At 43.7% G+C, this 12,947-nt stretch overlaps 5 non-coding genes and 1 pseudogene across 5 annotated transcripts; all 6 read left to right on the top strand.

Moving 5' to 3' along the window:
- Positions 1-826: 826 nt before the first annotated feature.
- LOC141202849 (U2 spliceosomal RNA) lies at positions 827-1,017 on the top strand. Its single transcript, XR_012273999.1, has one exon. It is a non-coding gene; the product is annotated as a U2 spliceosomal RNA (small nuclear RNA).
- Positions 1,018-2,132: 1,115 nt separating this feature from the next.
- On the top strand, positions 2,133-2,323 carry LOC141202851 (U2 spliceosomal RNA). The gene has a single exon (XR_012274000.1). It is a non-coding gene; the product is annotated as a U2 spliceosomal RNA (small nuclear RNA).
- Positions 2,324-3,438: 1,115 nt separating this feature from the next.
- Positions 3,439-3,629, top strand: LOC141202852 (U2 spliceosomal RNA). The gene has a single exon (XR_012274001.1). It is a non-coding gene; the product is annotated as a U2 spliceosomal RNA (small nuclear RNA).
- Positions 3,630-9,735: 6,106 nt separating this feature from the next.
- LOC141202606 (U2 spliceosomal RNA) lies at positions 9,736-9,947 on the top strand (annotated as a pseudogene).
- A 1,115-nt stretch (positions 9,948-11,062) lies between these two features.
- LOC141202853 (U2 spliceosomal RNA) lies at positions 11,063-11,253 on the top strand. Its single transcript, XR_012274002.1, has one exon. It is a non-coding gene; the product is annotated as a U2 spliceosomal RNA (small nuclear RNA).
- A 1,115-nt stretch (positions 11,254-12,368) lies between these two features.
- LOC141202854 (U2 spliceosomal RNA) lies at positions 12,369-12,559 on the top strand. The gene has a single exon (XR_012274003.1). It is a non-coding gene; the product is annotated as a U2 spliceosomal RNA (small nuclear RNA).
- Positions 12,560-12,947: the final 388 nt, after the last annotated feature.

The following is a 12,947-nucleotide window of genomic DNA, read 5'->3' on the forward strand; positions in this document are numbered from 1 at the left end:
AAATAACTACAGGTGGTGAGATAAGCTGCACAATATAATTGACCTTTCAGTATATTGTTGCACACACACCATCTATTTAGCAAATGCCCTTGTTATCAACAGCAGCCTTTTAAACTCACCTGAGCTAACAGGTATGTGCGCTGGTTACTCTGCTGCGCTTAAAATTTCTTTTTTGGTTTGCTACAATGCCTTTTCTGAAACGTTGTCTCCTTCTGCTGGAACACTGACTTCTTTCATTTAATGCCTGCAGACTATAAAAGAGAACCCAACCCAAAAAGTTTGGTTGATTAGTCTGTGGCATTCTGTTAAACTGTTGCTTATGGTGGTCTCTGTGAGCTTCTCAGCGACATTCAGCCAGCCAGGTATCCTGCCTGCAGTAGATGGAATGTGGCAATGGAACGCTGGCTGCGCGTGTCATAATAGGCTTTGAGCCTTTATATACCTGTGCACAGCAGCAGCCACCTTCAGTCTGCTGCTGGACAGCCAGCAGCAGCAGCAGCAGGAGAGGTATGTAATCAGGAGCCCTCCTGCTAAGGGTAGACAGCTGCTCGTTCCACCCCACCCCCCGCCTTAATTGGTTCTCCTCCCTTCCAACGGTGTTGAGGCGGGTGGGAACAGCAGGGGGTGAAGGTGCTGTGTTTAAAGAGGTGGAGTTATGCAGATCTAAAACGCGTGGATTGCAGCAGCAGCAAGCCGAAAAGTGCAGGCATGTAAGGGATCTAGAGGTTGACAACATGTCTTCTTAACGGGAGTCCAGGAGCTCATCTCCACAAATGGACTTTTTAGGATCCTTGGGTGGCTCCGTAGTTTGAAACCAATTCTGGTTATCGCTTCTCGGCCTTTTGGCTAAGATCAAGTGTAGTATCTGTTCTTATCAGTTTAATATCTGATACGTCCCCTATCTGGGGACCATATATTAAATGGATTTTTAGAACAGGGAGATGGAAAAAGAGCTTGCTCTGTCCACTCCACGCATTGACCTGGTATTGCAGTATCTCCAGGACCGGTGCACCCCTTCTTTAATGCAGTTTCTAAAATCAGAAAGAATTGAATTCAATGTTTTTTGTTCATTTTGCTTGTTTGTCGGATTTTGGGATGGACTCTTTGGCTCTGCTTTTCTTCTCCTCATTGGATTTTTCATGTTCAAAGTTGCAGAAACCAGATTACAAGCTCATTTTGGTTCAACTTCAGCAACTGTGCATTGCATTGCCATGTAATGTGATGCAATGCTATCTTTCTAGCTCTCCCTTTTTACTTCCTTTTGGATAAACAGACATATTAGGCAAGCATTTTGGAGCTTTCACCTAAATAACTACAGGTGGTGAGATAAGCTGCACAATATAATTGACCTTTCAGTATATTGTTGCACACACACCATCTATTTAGCAAATGCCCTTGTTATCAACAGCAGCCTTTTAAACTCACCTGAGCTAACAGGTATGTGCGCTGGTTACTCTGCTGCGCTTAAAATTTCTTTTTTGGTTTGCTACAATGCCTTTTCTGAAACGTTGTCTCCTTCTGCTGGAACACTGACTTCTTTCATTTAATGCCTGCAGACTATAAAAGAGAACCCAACCCAAAAAGTTTGGTTGATTAGTCTGTGGCATTCTGTTAAACTGTTGCTTATGGCGGTCTCTGTGAGCTTCTCAGCGACATTCAGCCAGCCAGGTATCCTGCCTGCAGTAGATGGAATGTGGCAATGGAACGCTGGCTGCGCGTGTCATAATAGGCTCTGAGCCTTTATATACCTGTGCACAGCAGCAGCCACCTTCAGTCTGCTGCTGGACAGCCAGCAGCAGCAGCAGCAGGAGAGGTATGTAATCAGGAGCCCTCCTGCTAAGGGTAGACAGCTGCTCGTTCCACCCCACCCCCCGCCTTAATTGGTTCTCCTCCCTTCCAACGGTGTTGAGGCGGGTGGGAACAGCAGGGGGTGAAGGTGCTGTGTTTAAAGAGGTGGAGTTATGCAGATCTAAAACGCGTGGATTGCAGCAGCAGCAAGCCGAAAAGTGCAGGCATGTAAGGGATCTAGAGGTTGACAACATGTCTTCTTAACGGGAGTCCAGGAGCTCATCTCCACAAATGGACTTTTTAGGATCCTTGGGTGGCTCCGTAGTTTGAAACCAATTCTGGTTATCGCTTCTCGGCCTTTTGGCTAAGATCAAGTGTAGTATCTGTTCTTATCAGTTTAATATCTGATACGTCCCCTATCTGGGGACCATATATTAAATGGATTTTTAGAACAGGGAGATGGAAAAAGAGCTTGCTCTGTCCACTCCACGCATTGACCTGGTATTGCAGTATCTCCAGGACCGGTGCACCCCTTCTTTAATGCAGTTTCTAAAATCAGAAAGAATTGAATTCAATGTTTTTTGTTCATTTTGCTTGTTTGTCGGATTTTGGGATGGACTCTTTGGCTCTGCTTTTCTTCTCCTCATTGGATTTTTCATGTTCAAAGTTGCAGAAGCCAGATTACAAGCTCATTTTGGTTCAACTTCAGCAACTGTGCATTGCATTGCCATGTAATGTGATGCAATGCTATCTTTCTAGCTCTCCCTTTTTACTTCCTTTTGGATAAACAGACATATTAGGCAAGCATTTTGGAGCTTTCACCTAAATAACTACAGGTGGTGAGATAAGCTGCACAATATAATTGACCTTTCAGTATATTGTTGCACACACACCATCTATTTAGCAAATGCCCTTGTTATCAACAGCAGCCTTTTAAACTCACCTGAGCTAACAGGTATGTGCGCTGGTTACTCTGCTGCGCTTAAAATTTCTTTTTTGGTTTGCTACAATGCCTTTTCTGAAACGTTGTCTCCTTCTGCTGGAACACTGACTTCTTTCATTTAATGCCTGCAGACTATAAAAGAGAACCCAACCCAAAAAGTTTGGTTGATTAGTCTGTGGCATTCTGTTAAACTGTTGCTTATGGCGGTCTCTGTGAGCTTCTCAGCGACATTCAGCCAGCCAGGTATCCTGCCTGCAGTAGATGGAATGTGGCAATGGAACGCTGGCTGCGCGTGTCATAATAGGCTCTGAGCCTTTACATACCTGTGCACAGCAGCAGCCACCTTCAGTCTGCTGCTGGACAGCCAGCAGCAGCAGCAGCAGGAGAGGTATGTAATCAGGAGCCCTCCTGCTAAGGGTAGACAGCTGCTCGTTCCACCCCACCCCCCGCCTTAATTGGTTCTCCTCCCTTCCAACGGTGTTGAGGCGGGTGGGAACAGCAGGGGGTGAAGGTGCTGTGTTTAAAGAGGTGGAGTTATGCAGATCTAAAACGCGTGGATTGCAGCAGCAGCAAGCCGAAAAGTGCAGGCATGTAAGGGATCTAGAGGTTGACAACATGTCTTCTTAACGGGAGTCCAGGAGCTCATCTCCACAAATGGACTTTTTAGGATCCTTGGGTGGCTCTGTAGTTTGAAACCAATTCTGGTTATCGCTTCTCGGCCTTTTGGCTAAGATCAAGTGTAGTATCTGTTCTTATCAGTTTAATATCTGATACGTCCCCTATCTGGGGACCATATATTAAATGGATTTTTAGAACAGGGAGATGGAAAAAGAGCTTGCTCTGTCCACTCCACGCATTGACCTGGTATTGCAGTATCTCCAGGACCGGTGCACCCCTTCTTTAATGCAGTTTCTAAAATCAGAAAGAATTGAATTCAATGTTTTTTGTTCATTTTGCTTGTTTGTCGGATTTTGGGATGGACTCTTTGGCTCTGCTTTTCTTCTCCTCATTGGATTTTTCATGTTCAAAGTTGCAGAAGCCAGATTACAAGCTCATTTTGGTTCAACTTCAGCAACTGTGCATTGCATTGCCATGTAATGTGATGCAATGCTATCTTTCTAGCTCTCCCTTTTTATTTCCTTTTGGATAAACAGACATATTAGGCAAGCATTTTGGAGCTTTCACCTAAATAACTACAGGTGGTGAAATAAGCTGCACAATATAATTGACCTTTCAGTATATTGTTGCACACACACCATCTATTTAGCAAATGCCCTTGTTATCAACAGCAGCCTTTTAAACTCACCTGAGCTAACAGGTATGTGCGCTGGTTACTCTGCTGCGCTTAAAATTTCTTTTTTGGTTTGCTACAATGCCTTTTCTGAAACGTTGTCTCCTTCTGCTGGAACACTGACTTCTTTCATTTAATGCCTGCAGACTATAAAAGAGAACCCAACCCAAAAAGTTTGGTTGATTAGTCTGTGGCATTCTGTTAAACTGTTGCTTATGGCGGTCTCTGTGAGCTTCTCAGCGACATTCAGCCAGCCAGGTATCCTGCCTGCAGTAGATGGAATGTGGCAATGGAACGCTGGCTGCGCGTGTCATAATAGGCTTTGAGCCTTTATATACCTGTGCACAGCAGCAGCCACCTTCAGTCTGCTGCTGGACAGCCAGCAGCAGCAGCAGCAGGAGAGGTATGTAATCAGGAGCCCTCCTGCTAAGGGTAGACAGCTGCTCGTTCCACCCCACCCCCCGCCTTAATTGGTTCTCCTCCCTTCCAACGGTGTTGAGGCGGGTGGGAACAGCAGGGGGTGAAGGTGCTGTGTTTAAAGAGGTGGAGTTATGCAGATCTAAAACACGTGGATTGCAGCAGCAGCAAGCCGAAAAGTGCAGGCATGTAAGGGATCTAGAGGTTGACAACATGTCTTCTTAACGGGAGTCCAGGAGCTCATCTCCACAAATGGACTTTTTAGGATCCTTGGGTGGCTCCGTAGTTTGAAACCAATTCTGGTTATCGCTTCTCGGCCTTTTGGCTCAGACCTAGTGTTTGGACAAGAGGTTCCTTGTGTACTAGCCCTCGGCCTTCCAGCATCGCCACTTCGGTGGCTTAAGCTGGATGCTGCTATAGGGGGAGAGTGAGGAGGAAACGAGAAGGCGATTCCTGAAGCGACCATGGGTGTCAAGCTTCGCTTTGCTGGGACCGGGGATCCCCGGGTCAAGAATGCTTTCCGTATCGAGGTCTCTGAGGAGAAGAAGGACCATTTCTCGTTGTCATACCTGGTCAACGCCATTTTCTATGAAATCCTGAAGATCCAGAAGTCGGAGATCATCTGTTTGCAGGAGTTCAGAAGGGAGCATAGGTACGTCTTGGTGCTTTCTTCTATGGCGGCTTGCCAAAACCTTTTCAAAACTCTTCAAGTCCTTTCAGAGCACCCTCAGCTGGATGGACTTATCTTCACTGTACTCTACTCTAAGGGGGATATCCCGGTGGTAGTATTCATGCACAACCCCTTTATCTCCCGGGATGATATCACTGCATTCCTGAGAAGACACTGCATTTTTGTGCAATTCTCCCATAAAATCTTAAATGGAGAAGGGCTGTGGACTGGGAAGTATAAATACTTTGTGAGGTTTGGGATAGACCCTCATGGTCCTGGAGGTATTCACTATCCTCCCCTGAACTTTACAATTGGAAGAGACTCTGGATATCTGTTTTTTCCCGAGGCGCCATTGTTCTGCAGGAGATGCAACATGTTCGGGCATATCCAGGATTTCTGCAAACAATTGCCAAACTGTAGAAAGTGCAACAAGTACGGTCATCTGGCGAAGGATTGTTCCAACCCGGTGGTATGTGATGCCTGGGGGGAGGAAGGACATGTGATTCGGGATTGTAAGGCTAAAGTCAAGCCTAGGTCCTTCTCCGAAGTGACCAAAGGTAAGCCTACTGTCCCTGCTGTTACCCCACAGGTGACTACTGCAGAGATCAATGAGGAGACGGAGCCCCCTGAGGTTGAAGATCTGGTGGGTGAGGCCCAGACCCTGTTGGACCCTCCAGCCCCTGCTGGGCCAAGTATGGAGATCTCCGAGTTGGATGTGGACCTCCCTCATCAGTCCGAAATATGTGGTGAGGGTGACATGGATGTGTCTCTTGCTCGAACCCCTGCATTGTCCTGGGGTGCTACAGACGAAGAGGTGGCCAGGGATGGTGGCCAAGGAGACTTTACTTCTGGGAGGTCTTTTGATGATGATGATACTCCTGAACTGGCCAATAAAAAACCCAGACGAGAGTACTCACCTGCCAGCGGAGGGTGCGACAGTCCTGCAAGTGACCGCATTTACCCGCAGGATGTCTTCTCCCCTGATGCTCCTTACCTTGGCATCCCTGAGAGCATCAACACCTTTGGGGTGCTTTCCCAGTCTGATGATAATGGATGAGTATGGTGTGATCAACATTGAGTCATGTATTTCTTTTCTTTAATTAATGTCTTGCCAATCTGGTTGGGATGTAGTGTCCCTAAATGTAAGGCAGATCAGATCTAAAATCAGAAGAACAACTGTTCTGGACTACCTGAAACATTTAGGTGCTGATGTTTTTTGCCTTCAGGAGTGTGGGATTCAGGATGCTCCTTGTGACAAAGACTGGCCTTACGGACAGCATATCTGGTCAGGGTCTAATCATAATAAAAATGATGGGGTGGGGATATTAGTTGGGAATAAAGAAATCTCTATTGATAGTTATATTGTGGTGGAGGTGGGCCGATGTTTAATTGCATTTTTGAGTTATAGAGGGTGGCGGGTCAGAATTATTAATTTATATTGCCCTACAGGGAAGGAAGAGCGGCTTGCTCTTCTTGAAAAATTAAGTTTTTTTCTTCCAGGGAAATCTCCCACTATTTTTGTTGGGGACGTTAATTGTGTCACAGAAGGAAAGTGTGACATAACAGGAAAGAAATTGTCCCATTTAATTTGTGATTTTTCCTTTTTAGATGCAGCAGTTGTTGTTCTTGGCATGCCACCACCGCCGACATACCATGCTGACCGTGGTGAGATTCATTCCAGAATTGATTTAATGTTATTTTCTAAAAATATGGTATGTTTGGATTTTTCTCAACAAAAGGTACCTTTTTCGGACCATGAATGTTTGAGAGGCGTGTTTTGTGCGAATGGTGACCAAGTGTATGGCGGTGGGGTATGGAAGTTGAATGCAAGGCTGTTAGAGGATGATGAGGTGATGAATGAGTTTAATGTAAAGTATGAAAGATGGAGAATGCGTAAGAAGGATTTTGTGTGTGTTCTTGACTGGTGGGACTGGGTGAAAGTGCAATTTAAAACTTTCTTCAAAAAGTGGGGCTATAGAAAAGCTGCCAGATATAGGAATAGGTTTAATGACCTTAATAGACGGATTGACTGGTTGAGAAAGTGTGTTGCAAGTGGTTTGGAGATGTCTGATCAACTTACTGAGGCTAAGAATGAATTGAAGCATGTGTTGGATGAGAAAGGAAAGGAAATTATATATCGTACTAAAATTGAGCACCTGGAGAAAAATGAGAAGTGTACGAGGTTCTTTTTTAAAAAAATGAATGGTAGGAAGACTGATATGAATGAAGTTGTGAATGAAAGTGGAACCAACTGTATGGGTGAGGATGTGCTGAAAGAAGTGAATAGGTTTTATAGCAAGTTGTATGATGAGAAATGGATTGACTCTGGGCTTGTGTCATATGTTCTGAATGGTGTGGAGAAAAAACTTGATTCTGAGGAGCGTGATCTGTTGTGTGAGGATGTAGTTCTGGATGAAGTGAAGAATGTGGTGTGGAGTGCTAAAAAGAGTAAGACTCCTGGAAAAGATGGTATACCTGTAGAGTTGTATGTGAAAGCATGGGAAGTTTTGGGAACAGATTTGACTGAGGTATGTAAGTATATGTGGGTGAATGGTAGGTTGTGTGAATCAATGAAAGAAGGAGTGGTTGTGCTTGTGTATAAAAAGGGTGAGAGGAAACGTTTGGAAAACTGGAGACCAATAACACTGCTGAATTCGGATTATAAGGTCTACAGTAAGTTACTGGCAAATCGTATGCGTGAAGTGATTGGTAGTGTTGTGGAGGAGGACCAAGTATGTGCAGTGCCTGGAAGAAGTATGAGTGATAACTTGTTATTGTTGAGAGATATGATTGGGGATTGCAAGGATAGAAAGCAGAAATGTATGACTTTAGCTATTGATTTTGAGAAGGCGTTTGACAGGGTTTCGCATGTGTTTTTGTTTAAAGTACTGGAAAGAATGGGGTTTCCTAGAGAATTTGTGAATTGTGTAAAATCATTGTATGATTGTGTGTCAAGTGAATTCTTGGTTAATGGGTGGCTGTGTGACAAAGTGAAGATTAGGTCAGGAGTAAGGCAGGGGTGTCCTATGTCCCCCGTCTTATTTGTATGTGTAATAGAACCATTGTTATGTTTGATTAGACGGGATAAAATGATGAGAGGTTTGTTGGTGCCTGGTAGTGGTGGTAAGCATGTGAAAGTGTTAGGTTATATGGATGATGTTGTGGTTGTGAGTGAAAGTATGGCTTCTTTGAGTAGAATTAAATTGCTTTTGGATTTTTTTGTTGGTGCGTCTGGTTTTAGGGTAAATTGGAATAAATGTAGTTTTAAATGTTTTGGAGATAGTAGTATTCGTATGGATGGTGTAAAGTGTGAAGTGGGTGCAATCAAGATTTTGGGCGTATTATTTAATGATGACTTAAAAGGGAATGAAAGTTGGGAAGAGTGTGGTATGCGGGTTGAACGTAAATTGAATTTTTGGCGAATGAGAGAATTGACTCTGCGTGGTAAGGTATTAATTATCAAAGCAGTGATTCTCCCTATCCTGCTTTATGTGGCGACTGTTTTTCCTTCTCCTTACAGGAAAATTAAGAGAATAGAGAAGTTGGTATTCACATTCCTGTGGTGTAGTAAGATGGAGAAGTTGAAGCGGGAGAGCCTTTTTAAGGCTTGTCAGCATGGTGGGCTGGCCTTTCCCAATATTGAAGTTTTTTTAGGTCTTAATTATATTAAGACTGTGGTTATTTTGCTGGGTAAAGGCAATAAAGGTGCTTTTATGGCTAATTATTCTGCTGGATGGATGTTGTATGGGTTATGCTGGAGGAAGAGAGATGCGAGTGTGCCTGTGGCCTTTAAGTGTCCTGTTTGGTATGAGGTGATTGAGAAATTTGTGAGAAAGCATGATTTGTTGAGTGTGGGAATGAATGATTTTAGAATGACCAAGAATGTGGTGAAAAGAATGAGTGCAAATGAGGTAGAGTGTAATATTGTTGGGCTGAGAGGGAATGAGGTTTCAGATGCATGGAAGAAGTTAGATACGTTTGGGATGTCAAACAAACAGAAGGATGTGGTGTGGATGACTTTACATAATATTTTACCTGTGAGAGAAGTGCAGAAGAAAAGAGAGTTGATAAGAACAGATGTGTGTCCGAGAGTGGGATGTGGTGGTTGTGAGACTGTGAGGCATGTTATGTGGGATTGTGAGTACGCGTACAGTGTGTGGAAGTGTGTAGGTGGATTGTGTAAGGGTTTAGCAGGCGTGAATTTTGTGGATTGGCGTGTGGCGATGTTTGGAATTGGTGCGTGTAGTCGGTCTAAAGATAGAATTTTATGGTTGATAATGGCTTGTGTGATGGAGAGTTTGTGGGATGCAAGGAACCTTGGACTTTTCAAGAGGAAATCTTTATCAGTGAATGAATGTGTTAGACTTATTCTTTCAAGACTGTACCTGATATATAAGTTGGACAGCAGAGGCGGTGGTGGCACAGATGCCGAAGGGATTTGGAAATTTAAAAAGTGGCATTACCTTATCAAATACCAGTGATTTTTTTCTTTGTGATTCCTTGAAGTTTCTGCATTTGTGTTACGTAAAGGATGTTCCCTTGTGATTATATTTCGTCTTATACTACTGCTAAATAAATAGAACCATGATGATGAGAAGTTTTAAGTAGCAAATTTTGGAGAAATTCATACTGTTTGCTAAAAAACTAAACTGAATGGTTTAAAAAAAAAAAAAAAAAAAAAAAAATCTGTTCTTATCAGTTTAATATCTGATACGTCCCCTATCTGGGGACCATATATTAAATGGATTTTTAGAACAGGGAGATGGAAAAAGAGCTTGCTCTGTCCACTCCACGCATTGACCTGGTATTGCAGTATCTCCAGGACCGGTGCACCCCTTCTTTAATGCAGTTTCTAAAATCAGAAAGAATTGAATTCAATGTTTTTTGTTCATTTTGCTTGTTTGTCGGATTTTGGGATGGACTCTTTGGCTCTGCTTTTCTTCTCCTCATTGGATTTTTCATGTTCAAAGTTGCAGAAGCCAGATTACAAGCTCATTTTGGTTCAACTTCAGCAACTGTGCATTGCATTGCCATGTAATGTGATGCAATGCTATCTTTCTAGCTCTCCCTTTTTACTTCCTTTTGGATAAACAGACATATTAGGCAAGCATTTTGGAGCTTTCACCTAAATAACTACAGGTGGTGAGATAAGCTGCACAATATAATTGACCTTTCAGTATATTGTTGCACACACACCATCTATTTAGCAAATGCCCTTGTTATCAACAGCAGCCTTTTAAACTCACCTGAGCTAACAGGTATGTGCGCTGGTTACTCTGCTGCGCTTAAAATTTCTTTTTTGGTTTGCTACAATGCCTTTTCTGAAACGTTGTCTCCTTCTGCTGGAACACTGACTTCTTTCATTTAATGCCTGCAGACTATAAAAGAGAACCCAACCCAAAAAGTTTGGTTGATTAGTCTGTGGCATTCTGTTAAACTGTTGCTTATGGCGGTCTCTGTGAGCTTCTCCGCGACATTCAGCCAGCCAGGTATCCTGCCTGCAGTAGATGGAATGTGGCAATGGAACGCTGGCTGCGCGTGTCATAATAGGCTCTGAGCCTTTATATACCTGTGCACAGCAGCAGCCACCTTCAGTCTGCTGCTGGACAGCCAGCAGCAGCAGCAGCAGGAGAGGTATGTAATCAGGAGCCCTCCTGCTAAGGGTAGACAGCTGCTCGTTCCACCCCACCCCCCGCCTTAATTGGTTCTCCTCCCTTCCAACGGTGTTGAGGCGGGTGGGAACAGCAGGGGGTGAAGGTGCTGTGTTTAAAGAGGTGGAGTTATGCAGATCTAAAACGCGTGGATTGCAGCAGCAGCAAGCCGAAAAGTGCAGGCATGTAAGGGATCTAGAGGTTGACAACATGTCTTCTTAACGGGAGTCCAGGAGCTCATCTCCACAAATGGACTTTTTAGGATCCTTGGGTGGCTCTGTAGTTTGAAACCAATTCTGGTTATCGCTTCTCGGCCTTTTGGCTAAGATCAAGTGTAGTATCTGTTCTTATCAGTTTAATATCTGATACGTCCCCTATCTGGGGACCATATATTAAATGGATTTTTAGAACAGGGAGATGGAAAAAGAGCTTGCTCTGTCCACTCCACGCATTGACCTGGTATTGCAGTATCTCCAGGACCGGTGCACCCCTTCTTTAATGCAGTTTCTAAAATCAGAAAGAATTGAATTCAATGTTTTTTGTTCATTTTGCTTGTTTGTCGGATTTTGGGATGGACTCTTTGGCTCTGCTTTTCTTCTCCTCATTGGATTTTTCATGTTCAAAGTTGCAGAAGCCAGATTACAAGCTCATTTTGGTTCAACTTCAGCAACTGTGCATTGCATTGCCATGTAATGTGATGCAATGCTATCTTTCTAGCTCTCCCTTTTTATTTCCTTTTGGATAAACAGACATATTAGGCAAGCATTTTGGAGCTTTCACCTAAATAACTACAGGTGGTGAAATAAGCTGCACAATATAATTGACCTTTCAGTATATTGTTGCACACACACCATCTATTTAGCAAATGCCCTTGTTATCAACAGCAGCCTTTTAAACTCACCTGAGCTAACAGGTATGTGCGCTGGTTACTCTGCTGCGCTTAAAATTTCTTTTTTGGTTTGCTACAATGCCTTTTCTGAAACGTTGTCTCCTTCTGCTGGAACACTGACTTCTTTCATTTAATGCCTGCAGACTATAAAAGAGAACCCAACCCAAAAAGTTTGGTTGATTAGTCTGTGGCATTCTGTTAAACTGTTGCTTATGGCGGTCTCTGTGAGCTTCTCAGCGACATTCAGCCAGCCAGGTATCCTGCCTGCAGTAGATGGAATGTGGCAATGGAACGCTGGCTGCGCGTGTCATAATAGGCTTTGAGCCTTTATATACCTGTGCACAGCAGCAGCCACCTTCAGTCTGCTGCTGGACAGCCAGCAGCAGCAGCAGCAGGAGAGGTATGTAATCAGGAGCCCTCCTGCTAAGGGTAGACAGCTGCTCGTTCCACCCCACCCCCCGCCTTAATTGGTTCTCCTCCCTTCCAACGGTGTTGAGGCGGGTGGGAACAGCAGGGGGTGAAGGTGCTGTGTTTAAAGAGGTGGAGTTATGCAGATCTAAAACACGTGGATTGCAGCAGCAGCAAGCCGAAAAGTGCAGGCATGTAAGGGATCTAGAGGTTGACAACATGTCTTCTTAACGGGAGTCCAGGAGCTCATCTCCACAAATGGACTTTTTAGGATCCTTGGGTGGCTCCGTAGTTTGAAACCAATTCTGGTTATCGCTTCTCGGCCTTTTGGCTAAGATCAAGTGTAGTATCTGTTCTTATCAGTTTAATATCTGATACGTCCCCTATCTGGGGACCATATATTAAATGGATTTTTAGAACAGGGAGATGGAAAAAGAGCTTGCTCTGTCCACTCCACGCATTGACCTGGTATTGCAGTATCTCCAGGACCGGTGCACCCCTTCTTTAATGCAGTTTCTAAAATCAGAAAGAATTGAATTCAATGTTTTTTGTTCATTTTGCTTGTTTGTCGGATTTTGGGATGGACTCTTTGGCTCTGCTTTTCTTCTCCTCATTGGATTTTTCATGTTCAAAGTTGCAGAAGCCAGATTACAAGCTCATTTTGGTTCAACTTCAGCAACTGTGCATTGCATTGCCATGTAATGTGATGCAATGCTATCTTTCTAGCTCTCCCTTTTTACTTCCTTTTGGATAAACAGACATATTAGGCAAGCATTTTGGAGCTTTCACCTAAATAACTACAGGTGGTGAGATAAGCTGCACAATATAATTGACCTTTCAGTATATTGTTGCACACACACCATCTATTTAGCAAATGCCCTTGTTATCAA

The sequence above is a fragment of the Phyllobates terribilis genome, unplaced genomic scaffold (genome assembly GCF_046119375.1).
Source record: "Phyllobates terribilis strain yellow unplaced genomic scaffold, ASM4611937v1 Scaffold_123__1_contigs__length_5148117, whole genome shotgun sequence".
In the NCBI taxonomy this organism is placed as follows: domain Eukaryota; kingdom Metazoa; phylum Chordata; class Amphibia; order Anura; family Dendrobatidae; genus Phyllobates; species Phyllobates terribilis.